Here is a 9986-nt window from a genome sequence, read left to right on the forward strand (position 1 = left end):
ATGGTTAGGACCATTATATCAGAGTGTTAGAGAACAGTCATGGTTGTGAGACAATAAACAGAGGGAAAACAGAACAAAAGAGGTCTGGGGAGGAACCACAGTTAAGAGGAGAAGAGCCAAGAGAAATAGCCAAGATCTAACTGCTTTGCCTATAGTTTATATGTTGAAGGAAGAAAACAGAACATATTTAATGGAACACAAGGATGGAAGAAAAAGGGAAATCTAGGGAAAAATATAAAGAAGAACTCACCTGATCAGATTAAACTGACAATGAAGGTAAGAATTTCCTGGGAAATACATGTTAGAAGTTGTATATATCATATCTCTGTAGATTTTGGAAAGATGTATGATAGTTGCACTAAAAGAAATTGAGACCTAACACTCTGCTGTTTGCAGCCCAGAGCACAGGATTTATTACCAGGACACATCTGCTTTTAAAAATTCAAAGACATGCTGGCAAGTAATTTCTTCATCATTTTTATGCCGCAATTTGTGATCAATGAAGATGTTTGAAAACAATTAGGAAAACCATGAAGGAACCTGAAATGCTAGTTCAGGGCCAAACTCTGAACTGCATCAAGTCTGACTTCAGAAATGTTCAGATATTTAAAGATAATGGGATGCTAAAATGTTTGCTGACTCACAACATCAATGAATAAAGCCACAGAGGTAGGATCTGGTATTGTACTATAATGGTGGTAGCATGTAGTGAATAAAGACTTAAGGACTGTCTTAGCATGTTTGGAAGTCAAGCTCTGAGCCTCAAGTCCACAAAAGTAGAGGATAGAGTCTAATTAATTTGTTACTGTTACTTGGCTTTGGTGCTGGTCAACCACAAAGGATGCATTAAAAAGGCCACCCAGCACCTCAGCAGCTTCTCTCATTATGACAGATGCGGGACTGTGCTGCCACAGAGGTAATAATGACAGGCTCAGGCAAAAGCTTTTCTTTTCCAAAACAAGCTCACATTTCTAGGGAAATACTTAACAAAATAGATGGCAAAAATTGAGAAAGATGTTAAATTTGGCTGTGATAATGAAATTCTGCATATTGAATTACCATCGGGTTAGACTGATTCTCTCTTGCCAGGCAGATTTGATTGCTTTTTTAATAGAATTATGAAATGCAATGGAAAGAGGGAATCTGAAATCTGCCTTGTATTTGATGGAATATGTATTTGAAACAGATACCTCTCAAAACTTAGCTCAAGGGTATTTAAGTGTGGGTATTGTCACTGGCAGAGCGGTAACACCAGTATGAGATCTTGTAATGAAAATCACCGTTAACCAAGTGAAGTCTTCAGCTTTCCAATAAAACAAAGAAATCTTAGTTTCAGTTTCAATAGATAATTGCTGAACGTATAATATAGTGCTGCCTCAATCAAGATAGTTACAGAGAGCACAGGAGTATGTACATGAACGCTGCTTCTGCTGCAGGGAAAGGAAAGGCCATGCTGATTTTCCTACCCAGATGCACTATATGAGAGGAGACATTAAACACTGTCAGAACTGTCTTGACCTGTTCCACTTAAAGTTATGACAAAATTTATCTGCTTGGATGACATGTGTCCCTGAGGCTTATTTATGAGATTATGGTGTGAGAGGCAAATCAGAAATTGGTGGGATGTTGATGGGGAAGTAGCATATAGTGTGCAACATGTTCCTAAATTCTCGTTCAGTAGTTAAAACATTCCCTGTTCACTGACTGCAGTGAGGTTTGGCACTGGCAATACTCTTGGCAAAACCTATTTATGCTCTCTGTCCCTCTCTAATGCCTCTAGACTTTCAGTCACCATTGGAGATGTCAGAGGTGCAAGCTGGGTGAAAGCCAGGCAGAAGCAATAGCTTCCTTTAGCATTACTTTACACTCTGTTCTTAGTCTCTGTCTCCCAGAGTTGCAGCTGGACTCAGAATACGGTTATGTGGGTTAGATGCTGTTGCCCATCTGCCTACTGTTTTACCAGAAAAGGTGGTCTCTCTACACAGTATGCACTCCAGCCATGACATGTCATACCTTACTGTGCAGGAACAGTGGCTGCAACATATCCAGACAGATATTTTCATTGCTGGAAAGTCAGACTGTGAAGCAGGCTGATGTCACCATGCTCCCTAAAGGGCAGTCTCCAAAAACAGAGGATACAAATGGCTAAAATTATGTCTGTCACAGCAAAGTGCTGGAGCATAGATTTAATATTGTGAGAGTTAGCAAGCTGGGCATGAGGGATAGAAATGGGGAGGAGGCTTAGTGAGCTGAGGGAGAGTAAGAAATGATGACTGAAAAGAGGAGGCACATGGCACATAGTGTTCAGCGGATGGATCTTCCCAGTAATGTTTGGGGGGACCATGTGCTGGATATGTGCTGTTCATCATACTCATAAATCATGTGAGAAATGGAGAACAGTGATGGGACAAGGATTACAAAAGATGTGGAATTAGGTTAGTAAAAACAAAAGCTGCCTGCAAATAATTGCAAAAGGGACCTCATAAAATAAGAGCGACTGGATCATGAAACATTAGATGAAACTCCATGGCAATAACTGCAAATTGCTGAGCATGGGGAGAAACAGCAGTGGCTACAGATATGCACCAGTGAGCTCTAAATGAGCTATTACATCTCAGGAAAAAACATCTGAGAGTCATTGTGGATAATCCAATGAAAATATCAATTCCATGTTTGGGAGCAATGAAAAAAGCAGGCAAAAGGTTAGAAACCACTGAAGGGGGAGACAACCATCACACTGCAGCACCAAATCCCCAGTGAACCTACACCTTACATTATGCAAGCAGTTTGGCCTTTGCCAGTTCCTCCTTCACAAAATTTTTAAAAAATACAGCTACAAAATGCTCAGGGAAGAGTAATTATCATGACCAGCAGTATGGAATAATTTCCATATGAGGAGAGCCTAAATAACAAGTGCTCCTCTTGGAAAGCAGATGACTAAATCACAGGGGTATATAAATATATATATATATATGTATTTATATATAAAAATGGTTAAAATATGCTGTACAAATAGCCTGAAGGGACAATAGCTGTTATTTCTTACTATGCAAGCACATTGTGAAATTGTCAAGCAGGTTCAGAACAAGCAAAAGGAAGTGTTTCTTCAAGCAACCTATAATCAAGTTGTGGAACTCATTGCTGCAGGATGCCATGGAAGATGAGAGCATAATTAAATTAAAAATGTGATTAGACAAATTTTTGTGTTTATCTCCATCAAAGGCTGTTAAACAGAAGGATGTGGTTTCAATATCTGACTTGGGAAATCTTTCAGCAAAGATTGTGGGAAATCTGCACTCCCTGTGAAAGGAAGCAATTTTTGCTCCTGGCTTCCTTTTCCATGTGCTCTTTCTCTAATCTGCTGCAACTGGACCTTCTCAGAGACAAGAGCTTCAGCAATGCTTTGGCTTGTCTCATTACAGCTCTTTACAGTTCTTTCTTTCTTTTCTACTTTCCCTTTATCTGCCTGCAGTTTTCATAGCCAAACCATTGGATTAGCTCAGGTCTTGGCTGACTGGACTTTACAACCATTTTTTACTCCTGGGAGTGTTGGGCAGTTTGCCCATGTCTTGTCTTAGTGCTCAGCACCTGGCAAAACGGGAAAGATTTTTAATTAGCTCCTGGGTACATGATCCATACAGTTTGTTTTCCTTGGTGCATCCTGGGAGAGTATTTAAAGACACTGCTAGGCAAGTGTGGATAGTTCTCTGAGACACACAACAGACCAACAGACCAGAGTTATGGTTCTAGTTACTGGTGATGTGCTCCTGGAATGACTGTGATAATGCACAGTGAAAATAGTGAGTTGACCTAAGCTGAAGAATCTGGATTAGAGTTACTCTTCATGAATGAATGTCTATAATCTAAAAGAGCACTTAAAGGCACAATTAAAAAATGTGTAAATGATCCAGCTCCCAACAGGATGCAAACACCAGTTGGGGGAAAAAAAGAGCAACTAGGAAATGGAATCTGGAAATTAGTTTTTAAAAACTACCTTTCTCTTGTAAACTGATACATCTGGGAATTGCTCTGCCCTTCCTCCTCCCCATAATCCTATTCTCAGTGGGAGATAGAAATGTTAGTGGGTACATGAAAAGCAGAGGGTAAGTGAATAGCAACAGGAAAATTAAATGACAGTGGTATGCTAAAATGGAAATTCTGCATACAGAGAAACATTATGTCATGAAGTCTCTTTTGATTTAACCATAGTAATAGCATGTTTATGACACTGCAGCTGGTTTCAGAATAAACAGAACAAAACTGCACAAACTTTAAAACCTATAGCAAAATGAAAATAGGGAGTGACTTTTGGGAAGCTATGAATGTATCAGCAAAGAAAACACCAGTGAGGAGGAAAAGTTGTTTAGGCTAAAGTACATTGTTGGCACAAGAACAAATATCTGTAAACTGGCCATGAATAAATTCAGGCTGAAAATTAGAAGAATTTGTCTACCCCTTAGAGAAGTGAATTTTTGGAACAGCTTTCCAGTAGAAATAAGAGAGACAGAACGCTCTACCGTATTTCAAAATGGCAGGGAACAGTTTATATGTTATTGTTGCCTGAAACTGAAAAGGACTATGTCTGGCAAGCCTTATACTTTTGTATTTTAAGCAATCCTATATTATAAAATGAAGGTAGATTTGAGAATGTAAACATTTGAAGGGCAGAGGAAGAAGTACTTTCTTGAGAAACTTCTTGAGAATGAGGTGGTTATGCAGTATTTACTCAAAGGAACTCTTGATCACTCATCATTTGGATTGTCTAAAATAATACTAACTAAAGCAGTAATCTGGGTACTTTCAAGATATGCCCTGCAGTGGCCAGTGTAATGAAGAAGGCAATCTTAATTGGTCTGTCTTCATCGTGAGTTATGTTACAGGACCTTAAAGATTCAAACCCTGGAGCCCACTGACAAATTATGATACACAGGGAGATGGACTCTCTGATTGTTGCTGAAAAGGAGGAAATAGTGACCTAAAGTCATGGCTGTTGGGCTGGGGATTCCTACCTGCTCACCTCAACTTGCAGGCAAGTGGTGTCAGGTCTCTGCATTGTTGGTATTAGCAGGGTCTGCATCCCAGGGAGAAGCCTGCAGGGAGGAGTACATTTCAAGAGGAGCTTTATGATCAACATTTCTGCCTACATGTTTAGAAATGTCATGAAAGAATCTCAGATTCTGAGACCAGGTGGCTTCATGAAAGTTCACATAATGTAGCCACTAACCACAGAAGTCAGTACCTAAAAGATCAGACCTCAGGTATAAGGATTGATCAGTGCAGGCTACAAGATTGGCTTCTAGTTTTTGTTTTATCTTTAAACAGCTTACTTCTCTCTGAAGATGACTTTTTTGAATGTTAAGCTGCCATCTAATCTTGTGTTTCACTTTAGGAAAACATGATGTTTGAAATGCTCAGAGATCCCCTCTCTCAGGCACACAGGAGGATCTTCTTGTCATCTGAATGGCTAACATACCAACGGGTTTTCTGTTTAGAGCTGCTGGAACGTTGTTTTCTAGATCAGTGGTGAAAGTGATGGTATGGAGACTGGAACATGTGGAAGACACAACAGGATGGAAGAGCAGGTCAAAAAGTTTTTCTCTTACAAGAACAGTCACTGGTGCTTAGTTTTAGCACATTTTTGAAATAATAGACTGGATCTTTAGTAGCATATCACTCTGGCAGTAGCACAATTCATGTTTAAGTTAATGTCTTTATTACACCAACAGGTAATGGCTTCACACTGTTTGTTTTAGTGAACTAGAAGAGATCTTTAACAGAAAATGAAGGTAAAAATTATGACTTCACTTATTGCTTTAATGGAAAATAAGCTGTAGCAAAAGCAGACATATTTGGGAAATTGAGCTCTCTGAATAAGTTTTCTAGTTTTAATTCAAACTAAAATTTTGGTTCTTTATATTTTAAGACTTGTTCCCATGCATATCAGTAGAAGGTTATTTCATTGACCTCAGAGTGATCTTTTAATCTATCCCCTTAACATTTGCATTCCTTGATTAAATAAATATGTACTGGGAGCATTTAGTATCTGACCATGCCCACTTACTTACACAACAGATGTCAAGCAGCTACCCTTTATTCTTAATGTACAAATTGCTAAAAGCATTGAAAGTCTGGGCTCTGTCCAAGACTGATGAATGAATATTTAAAGTAAAAAAGACTTCAAGTTTTCACATTTCTTTTTATGAACTCACTGATGTAACTTTCAAAACTGAGAATACCGAAGCTGGACAAATCCCTGTTGGCATACTTCCACCACTAAAAGTACAGGTCCCAAATCATGAATTATCTTCTACCAATTCTGCTGAACTGCTTAGCTGAGAGATGGAAATGCAGATGCAGAATGGTGTTATTTAAAATGTTTAGCATTCACAGAAGTAATCATATTAGACAAAACTGTATAAAAACTTATTTTATATAAAATAGTGAACATATAAAGATGTGGGAAAATCATCATGTGTTCACCATTAATGAGCACAAAGGCAATGGATCTGTATCATAATACAGCTGCAAGTAGAAGATGCTAAGAAAGTTCTGAGAAGCTAAAAAAAATCACAAATGATTCCTTCCTATTTCCACAAGGCAAACCTCAGGCAGCCTCTTCACAGCTCTTAAGCTTTCAACTCTCCATTGAATCATGTTGTCGCTTATTATGTGTTCATCTTATTTTGATTTCTCACCCCTAGCTGGAGAGTCAGACTTGTCAAGATTCACCCCTTTTCCAGAAGCCTCTTTTGGAATGTCACTAGAATTATGTGTGTGGACATGGAGGAAGGAATCGATTGGGTCTTCCAGGTTAATATTGTCCAGAGTGGTCTTGTGAAACATTTTCTACTAACAGCTGAACAGTGACACTGCTGACCTGAAATGTTTTCTATTAGCATCACATTCCTCTTTCCATTTGGAAAGCCTTTCTCATGCTGTGCTGGGACCCCAGCTATCTCACTATTATGGTTTGGTTTGTTTTTTTTTCTCTAGTGCCTATCTCCAGTTTGCTTTCTTGATTGAGGTCTTAGGGCTCACAAAAGTCCTGCTGCCTGGGGTAGATGACAGAATAAAGCAAACAAACGGTCTTTCCACCACTTGAAGGCAGGGTGATCCTTAGGAAGGGTTGATAAGACTTCTGACTGTAATGCACAGAAAATACGCAACTCTTACACTTGCTTGAATTTTTCTCCCCAACTCCCCATGCTGTGTGCAGGTCAAAAGCTCATTTTCTGTTACAGCGTATTTCACTTGCTCTTACCTATTTCTGTTTTCATATCTGTTTCTCTACCATGTTCAGTTGTAATAAGTTGTTGAGAATTCAGATAAGGAAATTACAATGAATGAGATGTTTTAGGTTTTTTTCTTCTTAGGCACAATAAGGACAGATTCTTTATGCCTTACTCTGGGAAACTTTCCCTGTAATGTTGCTTGTGAGTAGCAAACTTTTTTGTCACAGAGATGAGTCATAACCTGCAGATCTATTTTCATAAAGATGTTGTTGATGGCTGAAAGTTGCATGTTGATGAACTTCCCAAGAGTGATTCATCTCAGCAGTTTAAAGAAGGTAACGTTTTCCTCACAATCCAGCAGAGGGCTCTGGATCTGATTTCACTTTTTTTTGGCAGCCTGTGACTTTAATTATACAATGGGCTGTTCACAGGAAACCAGCGAAGCCCTGTTGTCAGTTCAGGTTTTGATTTTTGCAAAAATTAAGTTAATAAAGAAAAGAACATGCCACAAGTTCTAAAAACAAGCCATCCAACTTATTTATGTACCCACTCCACTGCAAAATGCAGAGAGTAAAAGCAATTATTTTAGGGGTTATTTGTATCAGGGATTAATCCTGCCTGGTTTTGCTTTTTCAGCACTGACATCAGCTAGAGTTTGGGGAATGTAGTCTTGTGTTCATTGCAGCCATGTAATTCACAAAATAAAGCCACAGATGTGAGTAGAGAATGTGGTAAGAATTTGCAGGTTGTTCTTTCCAGTTTGCATAATGTGGTAATACAGAATGCACTACAAAGAGATTTTGAAATGTAAAGCAGTAATGTTCCCTTTGAAGAGCTGATATCAAGTGCTAAATGATAGATCAATTAAATGCAAAACCAAATCCCAACCCTGCAAATACTATACAGAACCAGCTTCTTTGAAGTCAATGAGACTAATTAAAATGTAACATAGGGCCTGGTCCTACTACACTTCTGCTAACTGGAGTTTAATTTCATGATTTTAATAAAAAATAGATAAAAGGTCTTAGAACAACTCTAGCTTGGCTTCACCCTGGCAAAATGTAGTCCTTGCCTGACTCAGCCATCTATGGGTCTCTAGCACCCAAACACCTTGGAATTGTGTTTAATTTTGCACTGAAGAGCAGTAGTTCTCATATCTTCAGTGAGGTATGCGGGCACCAACTGGCAAAGGGTTATATTCAGTATTATAGCCTAACTATTGAGTATTGTAACAACCAACCTTTAGGCAGGTAGAGCCAGCTCAAAAGGACTAGGCACATCTGTTATTTACTGTCTGTTTTGAAATGGAGCAGCCGTGTTCAGGGTTGAGCTTGGTCTCTTTCTCAGATAACTTCTCACAGGAAAACTTAAATGAATAATTAGAAATGTGGAGTTCTGAGCCTGATTTTGTTTTATGGATTGGCCCCAGTGGCTGCTGCAAAGATGTTCTTGGTTCTCATTTGTATATAAAGCAAGAAAATTAGGTCTCTGCCATAAAAAATGGAAGAAGAGACAAGTATGCTGTTCATTAGGGGAATATAAGTCCCAGCTATCAAGGTTACACTGAGGCAGCTATTGCAATGTTCAGTTTTACTATATATGGACTTCTCTGTCCTCAGACCTCTTATACTAAACTTGATCTCTAAAGTTACGTATCAGCACTATATCTTTAGATGAACTAATAGCGTGCTCTTAGATATTTTCATAGCAACTATTAGAAGCATCGCTGACTACCTCAAGGTGACAATTGCTTAGATACCTCTGAGGACAAAGCACTATGTCTAGCAAGAATTGTGTTTCACTGCAGTTTTGCCAATATTTGCATATCACAGCAGTTTGGGATCTTAGAGGTGGTGGATGTACCTCTCAGTTACACTGAAAGGTGTAATCTCTTGTGTGTTTTAGAAGTGATTGCAGGTCTTACCTCCACAGACTGATTCTCTGATATGTTCAGTGCCATGCCAAATCCTAAATGAAGCATATCAGGACATTTCTGTTTCTTCCAGCACACAAGCTGTAATCTTTAGCACCTATGAGTTTCCAAAGATATGCAAACAGTACATAATCACCACTCAGAGTCTGATAAATGCATGTATTATATCACCATAAATCAGGATTCAAATGCTAACCTCTAATGGACTTGCTGAAAAGCTGTGTAAGTGCAGAGAGCACTCTGCACAAATACCTCCTGATGTAATGCAGTGGAATATGAATTCATATAAAAAAAACTGTTTCTGCTTCTCTGGTGACTGTCTGTACTTTTGGGTACTTACCCTCTGCTGGAAAAAATCCTGGTTAGATCTTTGCCTCACTTCCTTCAGCTGCTCCCAAAACCAAATTTGTGGATACTTTTACTATAGTTATTTTTTTATTTTCACTGTTTTATCAGTATCAAAACAATTGCCCATATAAACTTCTGGCCACTGTATGATCGGTTCAGAGATCACACAGACTGTCTTGTCTGATACTTTCTTTTCAGCTGGGTCATTAACAGTGAAATTAAGTAGCACCAGGCCCATCGGTGTCAGTCTGAACATTTTTCACAGTGATGACTGGCCTCTGAAACTGCTCTGCCATGGCTTAAAGAAGGAAGTCCTGTTCCATGAAGCTGAGAATCTGACAGGACAAATTCCAATGCTTCTTCTTTTGATAACCCTGGGCTGGGCTCCCAGGATGAGCATTGTAAAAAGAGAAAAAGATTACTGTTCTGACGATGCTAGTGAGCAACACTTGCAATAGCACACAGAGATCATG

General features: G+C 38.9%; 1 long non-coding RNA gene across 1 annotated transcript; it reads left to right on the forward strand.

Moving 5' to 3' along the window:
• Nucleotides 1–33: 33 nt before the first annotated feature.
• LOC134169915 (uncharacterized) lies at nt 34–9390 on the forward strand. The gene is made up of 3 exons (XR_009967073.1): nt 34–276; nt 7374–7567; nt 9138–9390. It is a non-coding gene; the product is annotated as an uncharacterized LOC134169915 (long non-coding RNA).
• Nucleotides 9391–9986: the final 596 nt, after the last annotated feature.

Source organism: Pezoporus occidentalis, unplaced genomic scaffold (genome assembly GCF_034315485.1).
Source record: "Pezoporus occidentalis ecotype Australia unplaced genomic scaffold, CSIRO_AGI_Poc_V1 ctg36, whole genome shotgun sequence".
Classification (NCBI taxonomy): Eukaryota; Metazoa; Chordata; class Aves; order Psittaciformes; family Psittacidae; genus Pezoporus; species Pezoporus occidentalis.